General features: G+C 46.7%; 1 non-coding gene and 1 pseudogene across 1 annotated transcript; both read right to left on the minus strand.

The window, feature by feature from the left end:
• Positions 1 to 5,651: 5,651 nt before the first annotated feature.
• LOC141229425 (U2 spliceosomal RNA) lies at positions 5,652 to 5,880 on the minus strand (annotated as a pseudogene).
• A 6,379-nt stretch (positions 5,881 to 12,259) lies between these two features.
• Positions 12,260 to 12,450, minus strand: LOC141229302 (U2 spliceosomal RNA). Its single transcript, XR_012295998.1, has one exon. It is a non-coding gene; the product is annotated as a U2 spliceosomal RNA (small nuclear RNA).
• Positions 12,451 to 12,914: the final 464 nt, after the last annotated feature.

Raw genomic sequence — 12,914 nt, forward strand, 5'->3', positions numbered from 1 at the left:
GAATGCCACAGACTAATCAACCAAACTTTTTGGGTTGGGTTCTCTTTTATAGTCTGCAGGCATTAAATGAAAGAAGTCAGTGTTCCAGCAGAAGGAGACAACGTTTCAGAAAAGGCATTGTAGCAAACCAAAAAAGAAATTTTAAGTGACGCGCCCCCTGGGACATATTCCTTTTTGAGGGGAATACCCGGCACCGGATCAGATGGGGGGGTTGTAGTCTCCGAGCGGCTGTGACCCGGTCCCGTGCCCAGGGCGTCAAGCTCAGTGTGATGTGGCAGTTCTACAGACGTTACTAAAGTTCTTTTGTGTCGACTACGCCACCCGTTGTGATGCGGTCACTGTGGCCGCCGCTGCAGCAGGGTCCGCTGAGGCTGATGGTGGGTGCGCAGCTTGGTGAGATAACCCCCAACGGGAGGGGTATAGCCTCAGAGGGGACAGGCGCAGAGGATGGGGGTTGTGGTGGTGTAGTGCAGACGGCAGTGAAGACAGAGTCGGGTTGTGCAGTTAAGGGTGTTTACTTACTGCAGATGTTGTACTGGTCACTCCAGCTGCTAGTGACCACCCGAGCCGTGCTGCGTCCACCAGGTCCTGGATCCAGCCAACCCCCAAACAAGTCCGGAGCGTGGCCCTGAGCTCTCCCTCTGTCCTTTCTTCAGCCGTCCCCACCAGTGATCCACCTAGGTCCAGCTCCCTCGGGCCTGCTGTTGGGACACCCTTGGCCTTGGGTTCCCTGACCCTTCATGTGGTGTGCCTTCGGGGTGAATGTGGTGGGTGGCCGTGGCAGATGCTGCCCACGGCCTCCGGTCTCTGGCTGGGGATTGTTTTTACCCCCACCAGTTTGGGTTCCGGTACCCTTTTGCTGACTCCTCACCCGGTGCTCTAATTTGGGTTCTTGGGTCCCTTCAGTCTTCCCCCTCTGGGTACTCCTTCTCTGCTCCTCTCTCACTCAGGGTCTCTCTCTTGCTGCAGGCTGACTTCCTCTCTGCTTGCTGTCTGCTCCTCTGCAGCTGTCTTGCTGTCTCCAACTGACTTGTTCTCTGCATCTGACTTGTTCTCTGCATCTGACCCTGATTCTAGTTGGTGCCCACCTTATATATCCCTCTATGTGTGAGCTCAGGTGACCAGCACCCAATGAGCTCCTATCACTACCCAGACTGCTCCCCCTATCTGCCCCTACACTACATGGGATGTTCCACCCCCCTCCCACTCCAGCCAGGAACAGACTCGGTCGTACCTGCACATTTCTAAGTGGGAGTACCGTTGGTCTGTTCCTCGGAAATGGGATGTATGTAGTGCATGCAGCCTACCGAGCTCAGTCCCACACTCCATCCTTACCCGGGAGTGGAATATCACACCTCTGGGTTGAGGTGCAATACCCCTGTAGCAGCCGAATCCTCAGGGTGCTACATTCCCCCCTGGTAAATCACAGCACGTCCTCGGGCTGTAAGACAAAAACACCATAAAACATACAATTTTTTTTTTTTTTCATAAACAACATATAACATATAAAACAACATTATATATATATATAAAACATTCTCGTCGCCTCAGGCTCCTCCTCCGGTCACTGTGCAACGTGTGTCCGGGAAAAGTGCGACAGTCTCTTAGAAAAACTGGTTTTCCTATAAAACCGGTAGGGGGCGCTTTAGGACGCGCAACTATTTACAGGAATAGTGGCCGCTCTCAGTCCTCGGCCAGGTAGAGGGAAGGGAATGGCTGCTCACAGTCCTCAGCCTGTAGGATGAAGGGGTTAATGGGTAAACAGTTCACTGGTCCCAACGGGGACTATTTTAGCAGCAACGGTTCACTGTGCCCCGACGGGCAACTATATACAGTCTCTACTCCCGTCCTCAACAACGGCTCCCTCCTGCTTTTTCTTGGTGATATGGTGTTGCTTCAGACCCGTCCGGGTCCTCTGGCTCCTCCTCCCCGTACCGCAACTCCTCCTCCGTCAAGCGGTGTACGTGGAGGGCGTAAGGTCCTTTGGCACACTTGTGCCGGGTGAAAGTGACCTCGTCTCCGACGTAGAGGTCACGGCCTTTGTGACCTTCCGGCAGGTGGGACTCGACGTCTCTGCGGGTCACAAAAACGTCACCGCGGTTGTTACGGTCCCGAATAAAGCCCCACCCATGCTGCGGGTTGAACTTTATCACCGTCCCGATGGTGCGGGGACAGTGCGCTGCACGGGGGTTCCTCCTAGTCCGGCTCTTCTGCTCCGCGCTCCGGATTTGGGCCTGTTGTTCTCTGACCCGCCTCTCCTCCCGTTCTCTCGCAAACTCTGCTAGCTGCTGACGACAACACTCAGTACGCTCAGCGGCGACTGCCCGAGTTTCTCCGGTGAACCCCATCAAATCTTCTCCCGTGGGGTCCCACACGAATTGGGCTTCTTCTAAAGGAGGCGAGACCCGAGTCACGGGCTTCGGAGCCGGGATCAGGGGCTCACACAAGGGCCCTAGTCTTTGTTGCCGCTCCAGCTCACAAAACTCCTCGGGCCAGATAAAGGGCCGCCCGTCCGGCCATGTGAGCTGGCTGAAGAGGTCCTTTCCCAAACTCGGCACCCTTGGTTTTGCGGGTGCGGGCGCAGTGGTGGTGGCGCCCAGGTCGCCCAGGCCTTGCGGCCAGGCCTGGGGCACTTGGAACGTAAAGGGCACCGTTAATACGGCGGCGCCCTGTGCTACCTGGCCTCGCGACCAGGCCGGAGGTTCCGCGGAGGTAGGGGGCGCTGTTGGTGATGCGGGGCCCGGGAGTACCGGGCCTTGCGACCAGGCCGGAGGCTCTTCCTGCTTGGTCACGCTCTGGGTCGGTGCGTGTGACGTCACAGGGGTCGCGGCGGTGGCTTCTGGTCGGGGCCTAGTCATTAGCGGTGACATGGCGGTTACGGGCACGGACGGGGGACTTTCGGGCTCTGCGACGGGGAACCGGGGCAGGTGGGCGGTCTCTCGGTATGGGGTATAAGCGTCCCCTTTACCTGCCTTCATACGTTCGGCTCCCTTCTCAGCGCCGTCTCCGACCTTGGGTCCTCCCGCGTCATCCGTAGAGGCAGTTGGTGTCCTCTCCCAGGGGAGCATGCTCCGTGGACGGGTTCCAGCTTGCTGGGCCATCTCCCGGCTCCACTCCGCCAGTATCTCACGCTGTACCCGGGCCATCCTCCTTGCGAGGCCCTCCAAGGCAGTTTGTGCACACTCCCGGTCTCGGGGGAGCTGCGCTAAGATCTCCGCTAGACCTAGCGGGGTTGTGGACTCTAGCAGGCTCCTGACCATCGGGTCGGTGCTGCTCTGCTCTTCTTCCGGCAGGCTCCTGGCCAGCGGGCCGGTGCTGCTCTGCCCTCCTTCCTCGGTCTCTAGCAGACTCCTGGCCAGCGGGCCGGTGCTGTTCTGCTTTCTCTCCATCTCCGGGTGAGCTCCTTCGCTACTCCCCTTTAGACCTCTTGCCTCCGGGTCCGCTCGCTCCAGACTGCTCCAAGCGGCACCCTTCTTTTCTCTTCTCTTTCGTCTCCTCCCACCTCGAGGGCGGTCCCGGGGCAACTCGGTGACTGTCAGCTCCAGGGGTAGTTCTTTCACGCTGACAGACACCTCCAACATCACAGTCTCTGTTGGTGGGGGCGGTTTCCACTTTTGGCGCCATTTTCTGTCCCGGCCCACGATGGGAGGTGGCCTCTTGCCCTCCTTTGGCACGCCCATAATGGCGTCCGCTGCTCTTCCAAGGCGGGAAATCTGCGGTTTTGGCGGGAAGCGTCGCCCAGTGGCGGGAAACTCTGCAGATGGCGGGAACAAGTTGGAAATGGCGGACAATCGGCGGGAAACGACTTGTGATGGGGTCCGATGGCGTGGACCCTCCGGAACCGGCGGGAGACTTCTTTCTGAGGTAAACTTGCACTTTTCTTCAGGCACGCAGTACCCGGGTGTTGCGGGCACGTAATCCTGCCGACTACGCCAAAGTTGACGCGCCCCCTGGGACATATTCCTTTTTGAGGGGAATACCCGGCACCGGATCAGATGGGGGGGTTGTAGTCTCCGAGCGGCTGTGACCCGGTCCCGTGCCCAGGGCGTCAAGCTCAGTGTGATGTGGCAGTTCTACAGACGTTACTAAAGTTCTTTTGTGTCGACTACGCCACCCGTTGTGATGCGGTCACTGTGGCCGCCGCTGCAGCAGGGTCCGCTGAGGCTGATGGTGGGTGCGCAGCTTGGTGAGATAACCCCCAACGGGAGGGGTATAGCCTCAGAGGGGACAGGCGCAGAGGATGGGGGTTGTGGTGGTGTAGTGCAGACGGCAGTGAAGACAGAGTCGGGTTGTGCAGTTAAGGGTGTTTACTTACTGCAGATGTTGTACTGGTCACTCCAGCTGCTAGTGACCACCCGAGCCGTGCTGCGTCCACCAGGTCCTGGATCCAGCCAACCCCCAAACAAGTCCGGAGCGTGGCCCTGAGCTCTCCCTCTGTCCTTTCTTCAGCCGTCCCCACCAGTGATCCACCTAGGTCCAGCTCCCTCGGGCCTGCTGTTGGGACACCCTTGGCCTTGGGTTCCCTGACCCTTCATGTGGTGTGCCTTCGGGGTGAATGTGGTGGGTGGCCGTGGCAGATGCTGCCCACGGCCTCCGGTCTCTGGCTGGGGATTGTTTTTACCCCCACCAGTTTGGGTTCCGGTACCCTTTTGCTGACTCCTCACCCGGTGCTCTAATTTGGGTTCTTGGGTCCCTTCAGTCTTCCCCCTCTGGGTACTCCTTCTCTGCTCCTCTCTCACTCAGGGTCTCTCTCTTGCTGCAGGCTGACTTCCTCTCTGCTTGCTGTCTGCTCCTCTGCAGCTGTCTTGCTGTCTCCAACTGACTTGTTCTCTGCATCTGACTTGTTCTCTGCATCTGACCCTGATTCTAGTTGGTGCCCACCTTATATATCCCTCTATGTGTGAGCTCAGGTGACCAGCACCCAATGAGCTCCTATCACTACCCAGACTGCTCCCCCTATCTGCCCCTACACTACATGGGATGTTCCACCCCCCTCCCACTCCAGCCAGGAACAGACTCGGTCGTACCTGCACATTTCTAAGTGGGAGTACCGTTGGTCTGTTCCTCGGAAATGGGATGTATGTAGTGCATGCAGCCTACCGAGCTCAGTCCCACACTCCATCCTTACCCGGGAGTGGAATATCACACCTCTGGGTTGAGGTGCAATACCCCTGTAGCAGCCGAATCCTCAGGGTGCTACATAAGCGCAGCAGAGTAACCAGCGCACATACCTGTTAGCTCAGGTGAGTTTAAAAGGCTGCTGTTGATAACAAGGGCATTTGCTAAATAGATGGTGTGTGTGCAACAATATACTGAAAGGTCAATTATATTGTGCAGCTTATCTCACCACCTGTAGTTATTTAGGTGAAAGCTCCAAAATGCTTGCCTAATATGTCTGTTTATCCAAAAGGAAGTAAAAAGGGAGAGCTAGAAAGATAGCATTGCATCACATTACATGGCAATGCAATGCACAGTTGCTGAAGTTGAACCAAAATGAGCTTGTAATCTGGCTTCTGCAACTTTGAACATGAAAAATCCAATGAGGAGAAGAAAAGCAAAGCCAAAGAGTCCATCCCAAAATCCGACAAACAAGCAAAATGAACAAAAAACATTGAATTCAATTCTTTTTGATTTTAGAAACTGCATTAAAGAAGGGGTGCACCGGTCCTGGAGATACTGCAATACCAGGTCAATGCGTGGAGTGGACAGAGCAAGCTCTTTTTCCATCTCCCTGTTCTAAAAATCCATTTAATATATGGTCCCCAGATAGGGGACGTATCAGATATTAAACTGATAAGAACAGATTTTTTTTTTTTTTTTTTTTTTTTTTTTTTTTTTTTACACTCAGATTACAAAGTCTTGGAATCAACAAAAAGATAAGAAGACTCAAATCCATCATCGTGCATTCTACCAATTTTAATACTTCTCCAAATCTTTTATTTTCTTTTTCTTTTATATATATATATTTATTTATTTTTTCCCTCTTTTTTTTTTTTTTTTAAAAATTATATAGTTTTGGCTATTTTTTTTTGTTTGTTTTTGTTCTTCTTTTTTTGTTTTTCCACAAGTTTTCAAAAAATCAAATCTTACAAGGTAAGTTCATTCCATTTACATTGTTTCCATTTCTCATTTGCTTTCACCTTGCCAAGCGTCATTTTGTCCCTCCAGAAATACATGTACAAATAACTTAGACATAATTTAATACACTGGTCGACTGTTACTTCCTTATGTTTAAACACTAAAATGTTCCTTGCTTTCCACAATGCCGCCTTCACACATGCAATAATAATCCATACAATTTTAAAATCCTCCTCTCTTATCCCCATCCCATAAAATACTCTGTTAAAATCCAAAAAATTAACAGTACTCACAGCTCTCACTATATTGCACACTTTCCTCCATATTGTCTGTGCAAAATTACAATTCCAGAAGATGTGCATGGGTGTTTCACTATTCCCACACCTGGATCTTGGGCACACTTCAGATATTACCAACCCACGCCTGTGTTGGAACTCACGGGTTGGCAGGCAGTCTTTTACTATACACCAGAGTAAATCCCTGTGTTCATTAGATAACACACTATAATTTACATTCATCCAGATTCTTTCCACAATTTTGAATGAAAAATGTTCCACAGGACTGATACCTATTCTCTCTTCCAGGATTTTTAGGATTTTTTTATGGCATTTAAGAACATTTATTTCGACCATCTTAAGTTTAAAATCTCTTAAAATTTTTTCTAAAACAATATAATTTCCTGGAGGTAAAAACCTATAAGGCCTATTTAGAGACATATCCAACCATTTATAATTTCTAATATAGAAACCTAAATTATATATAGAAAACAACTTTAGCTTAGAGCCTGGTCCTAATAAAGTGCATACACAGTTCGCTACATACTTTGCATATAAAAAGGACCTAATATCCGGAAAACCTTTCCCACCTTTTTTCTTTGATTTATATATCTCCTCTCTCTTTACTCTTTCCATCTTGGATCTCCATAAAAAATTAAAACATACCTTAATAACTCTCTTCATGATATTATTTTGGGGGATAAAAACTGTTGAGACATATAAAAACATTGGGAGTAAAACCTGTCTAATAATTAAAATTTTTCCTTCCAGGGTAAGATCTCTCAACTGCCAGAAAGTAATCTTTTTCTTAACTCTTTCCAGCAGAGACTCCCAATTTCTTACATTACCACCTGACTCTGAGAAATAAATACCTAAAATTTTTACTTCATTCATTCTTGTTAATTTACACTCAGAATCTACAATAAAATCACCAACAGTTAAAATACCAGATTTTTCCATGTTAATTTTAAAACCCGATGCGCCCCCAAACCAATCCACTGTTCTTATGGCTCTGTTCATGCTTCTAGTGTCTTTAACTAAAACCGTCACATCATCCATATATGCCACCACTTTAACTTGTTCATTGCAACTCCCGGGAATAAAAAAACCATTGATTACCTTATCTCTCCTAAAAGCTGCTAAAAGTGGTTCAATTGCACAAATAAAAAGAATAGGGGATAAGGGACACCCCTGTTTAACGCCACAGTTTATTTTTACATTATCAGATAAAAAACCATTAATAGATATTTTGCTTAAACATGATTTGTAAAGAGATTTAATACGTTTGCTAAAAACATCCGGGCATCCCATTTTCTCTAAAACTGCAAATAAAAAATCATGGGCAACTCTATCGTACGCTTTTTCAAAATCCAAAGTAATTAGAGCAAGCTTTTGTTTTCTGTCTAAAACATCCCATAAAACATCCCTGATTAAAATCAATGAGTCGCTGATTCTCCGATTTGGCACTGCACACGTCTGATCCACTTCTATTACTGAGCCGATTACCTTTTTTAATCTATTTGCTAGTAACTTTGCATATACCTTACAGTCCGTATTTAAAAGGGTTATTGGTCTCCAATTTTTAATCAGTTCTTTATTTCCTTTCTTAAATAATAAAACAATAAGACCCTCCCACCACGACTCTGGGACACTAAAAGATGCTTCTGCTTCTAAAATTACTTCATAAAAATCCTCACCCATGATCTCCCATAAACACTTGTAAAATTCAACAGGTAGTCCATCTGCTCCCGGCGTTTTGTTATTTTGTAGCGTATTAATTGTATTAAAAACTTCCTCTTTAGTAAAATTCCCTATTAAAAAAGATTTATCTTCCGCATTAAAATTTTTTTCCAGTCCTTCTAAAAAATGTTTTTTTAGAGACACATCCGTGTTTTTAACAGAAAATAAATCATCATAAAATTCTTTTGCTTTCATCTTCTTCCCCTCCAAACTTGTTTCTCCTTCCAAAACCTTCATATAATCCTTCTTGTCACATATTTTTTTAAAAGAGAATTTTGTGCATTTTTCATCCTCGTCTAAAACTTTTACTCGGGAATTAAAAATAATTTCTTTACCTTTTTCTTTCAGGCAGTTTTGGATCTTTTCTTTTGTTGTTCGGATCGCCTCCTGCAGATCACATCCGTTATTTTCGAGGTGAAAAAAACATTGCAGTTTAGCATTAAGATCATTATAAAAAATACGTTTTGCAGCAGCTTTCTTCTTTCCTTCTTTAATAAAAAATATTTTTACCTCCTTCTTGACAAAATCCCACCAATTAAAAATAGATTTAAAAAACGTTTTTTTTAGCTTCAGTTTTTCATACAGCTTTTTAAAACCTTCCATAACCACCTCGTCTTGTAGTAGGGATACATTAAATTTCCAGTGTGACGGTCTTTTATCCACATCTGATTCTATTTTAAAACTACATTCTATTATTTTATGATCTGAAAAAGGTGTTGAATGCGTTTTAAAACCTGAGCATGTTAGGGCTTGAGATATAAAAATATAATCTATTCTGGATGAAACACCTCTCCCCACCCAAGTGACTTCATGCTCCTTTTTTTGTCCATCTAATGCCCATGTATCTTTAAGATTAAAAGCTGCTAAAATATTTCTAAGACATGAAGCTGACCCATCTTTTACATTTTTTAAATGACAATTAAAATCCCCACCTAAAACTAATGGATCTACTCCAGGTAAAAACAGCTGCAAAAGTTCAAACAAATGTAATCTCAAGGCTTTTTCTGCATTTGCATACACATTAAAACACCTCACTTTCTTCCCATTTTTCTGCACATCAATTCTTAAAATCCTCCCAGGGTATATCTCTTCATAATTTACAATCTCCCAATCTTTAGAGCATAAAAACCCCACACCATCACTTTTTGACTCGTTCCCACCAGAAAAGCATAAGTTACCCTTCCATATACCCTGTAAATATTCATAGCTTATTTTTTTTGTCAAATTACATTCTTGTAGAAAGATAAAATCAATATTTTCATTATTTAAAAAATCATATAAAGCAGTTCTCTTATAAAGGTCGTTAAACCCCTGAACATTCAGGGACATTGAGCGGATCATCTTCTAACATTTAGTGCAGGGCTCTTCCCTCCGCCCTCATTCTCTACTGCCGGAGAAGATGGGTCTACCTCCAGATCTGATACATCCGAAGATGACACACTCCCCAGCAGACTTGTTGCTTCTAATGCCTTTACTTTCCCACCACATGGTATTCCTTCATTATCACTTCTATCCACACTTCTTTTTAGAGATTTTTCTGTGCAGTCCATTTGTACCTGCGTGCAAGGTAAGCTCTGCGACAGGGAATTAGTAGGAGTGGACTCCACTACTTCTGGAATATCACTTTCCCCTCCACAACTACTCCCTTTACTTAGTGGAGAAATTTCTTGCAACATTTGACTCTTCTCTTCTCTCTTCTGATCTTCTTTCTTCTGTTCTTCTATCTTCTTCTTTTCATTCTTATCTTCTTTCTTCTTATCTTCTTTCTTCTGCTCTTCTCTCTTTTTCCTTTCCATCTGTTTCTTTATCTCCATGGCCCTTTTTTCTATGTCCTCTATCCTCTTCTGTTTTTCCTCTTCCTTCTTTCTCTTCCTTTCTTCCAACTTCCTTTCCTCTTCTTCTTGTGATTTTTTAACCCGTTCCTCCTTCTTCTTCTCCTTCATTGCCCGTCCCTCCTCTTCCTCTTTTCTCTTTCTTTCTGTCTCCTCCTTCTCACTCCTTTCTTTCTCCTCTTCCCCTTTTTCCTCTTCAGCAGCAATGCCTGCTTCCACATCATCTTTAGCTTCTTGTTGCTGTTCTTCAGGCGATGTGTCCATCTCCTCTACATCCTTTTTCTTATTTTTAGGGCACTCATCCATCTGGTGAGGAGTACCCATGCAACTAAAACACTTGTTACATTCTGCATCCAGATGTCCATATTTTTTACACACACGGCAGTAGTGTGGCATCCCTGGGAAGAATAAATAACCGCGGCTATGGTTGATATAAACCTGCGGCGGAGGTCTGGACACGCCCCCCTCCTCATTCGGGTTCTTCCTAAATGATACCACATACACACGTTTCCCGTTCCACACTCCAAACTGTGTTTCCCCGCGTCTCTTAGGGATGATTTTGTCACAATACATTGATAGGTAACTTTCAACCTCAGAGTCTGTAATAAATGGACTAAACAAATGAATCGTCAGTACTTTCATTGAAAACTGAAAAGAGGGGATTACTTTCACCCCCTCCAGCTCTACCTTCTCTTTATTTACTTCATAAAGAGCGTAGGCACTTTCACACTGCGAGGCTTTATTAAGCGTAACATCATAAAGTCCTCGAGAAAAAAAAGATTGAAAGCAAAAAAGATGCTCCTTGTCGATCTTCAAGAGCTTACAAATAACATTGAAAATAAATTGAGAATCTTTCACCTGCCGGTGGTCAGGAGCAACCACGAACCTGATGGTGTCCTTCAGCGGATGCTCCTCCGAGAAATAATCATTCGGGTTGCTTGCTTGATTCTCCTTCCTTCCTCCAGGGTTTCTCCTTGTCTCCATGATTTTCCTCTTCTTTTCCAGATACCAAGGAAAATATCACACACGGATCGCAGCCTCCACGAAGTTCGTCCTCCCTCCAACACACCGTCCTCCGTAAAGAAAAGGCACTGCAGCTTTAGCACCGATTCCCAAAAGCAGCACTGGATATCTCCAAAGGCCAAGAATCGGTTCTGCCACCACAGTAACCTTCAGCCCAATGTCACAACCCACTACAGATCGTGCCAAAAGGCCGAGAAGCGATAACCAGAATTGGTTTCGAACTACGGAGCCACCCAAGGATCCTGAAGAGTCCATTTGTGGAGATGAGCTCCTGGACTCCCGTTAAGAAGACATGTTGTCAACCTCTAGATCCCTTACATGCCTGCACTTTTCGGCTTGCTGCTGCTGCAATCCACGCGTTTTAGATCTGCATAACTCCACCTCTTTAAACACAGCACCCTCACCCCCTGCTGTTCCCACCCGCCTCAACACCGTTGGAAGGGAGGAGAACCAATTAAGGCGGGGGGTGGGGTGGAACGAGCAGCTGTCTACCCTTAGCAGGAGGGCTGCTGATTACTTACCTCTCCTGCTGCTGCTGGCTGTCCAGCAGCAGACTGAAGGTGGCTGCTGCTGTGCGCAGGTATATAAAGGCTCAGAGCCTATTATGACACGCGCAGCCAGCGTTCCATTGCCACATTCCATCTACTGCAGGCAGGATACCTGGCTGGCTGAATGTCGCTGAGAAGCTCACAGAGACCGCCATAAGCAACAGTTTAACAGAATGCCACAGATTAATCAACCAAACTTTTTGGGTTGGGTTCTCTTTTATAGTCTGCAGGCATTAATTGAAAGAAGTCAGTGTTCCAGCAGAGGGAGACAACGTTTCAGAAAAGGCATTGTAGCAAACCAAAAAAGAAATTTTAAGCGCAGCAGAGTAACCAGCGCACATACCTGTTAGCTCAGGTGAGTTTAAAAGGCTGCTGTTGATAACAAGGGCATTTGCTAAATAGATGGTGTGTGTGCAACAATATACTGAAAGGTCAATTATATTGTGCAGCTTATCTCACCACCTGTAGTTATTTAGGTGAAAGCTCCAAAATGCTTGCCTAATATGTCTGTTTATCCAAAAGGAAGTAAAGAGGGAGAGCTAGAAAGATAGCATTGCGTTACATTACATGGCAATGCAATGCACAGTTGCTGAAGTTGAACCAAAATGAGCTTGTCATCTGGCTTCTGCAACTTTGAACATGAAAAATCCAATGAGGAGAAGAAAAGCAAAGCCAAAGAGTCCATCCCAAAATCCGACAAACAAGCAAAATGAACAAAAAACATTGAATTCAATACTTTCTGATTTTAGAAACTGCATTAAAGAAGGGGTGCACCGGTCCTGGAGATACTGCAATACCAGGTCAATGCGTGGAGTGGACAGAGCAAGCTCTTTTTCCATCTCCCTGTTCTAAAAATCCATTTAATATATGGTCCCCAGATAGGGGACGTATCAGATATTAAACTGATAAGAACAGATACTACACTTGATCTTAGCCAAAAGGCCGAGAAGCGATAACCAGAATTGGTTTCGAACTACGGAGCCACCCAAGGATCCTGAAGAGTCCATTTGTGGAGATGAGCTCCTGGACTCCCGTTAAGAAGACATGTTGTCAACCTCTAGATCCCTTACATGCCTGCACTTTTCGGCTTGCTGCTGCTGCAATCCACGCGTTTTAGATCTGCATAACTCCACCTCTTTAAACACAGCACCCTCACCCCCTGCTGTTCCCACCCGCCTCAACACCGTTGGAAGGGAGGAGAACCAATTAAGGCGGGGGGTGGGGTGGAACGAGCAGCTGTCTACCCTTAGCAGGAGGGCTGCTGATTACTTACCTCTCCTGCTGCTGCTGGCTGTCCAGCTGCAGACTGAAGGTGGCTGCTGCTGTGCGCAGGTATATAAAGGCTCAGAGCCTATTATGACACGCGCAGCCAGCGTTCCATTGCCACATTCCATCTACTGCAGGCAGGATACCTGGCT

This window comes from Phyllobates terribilis, unplaced genomic scaffold (genome assembly GCF_046119375.1).
Source record: "Phyllobates terribilis strain yellow unplaced genomic scaffold, ASM4611937v1 Scaffold_472__1_contigs__length_1415193, whole genome shotgun sequence".
Classification (NCBI taxonomy): Eukaryota; Metazoa; Chordata; class Amphibia; order Anura; family Dendrobatidae; genus Phyllobates; species Phyllobates terribilis.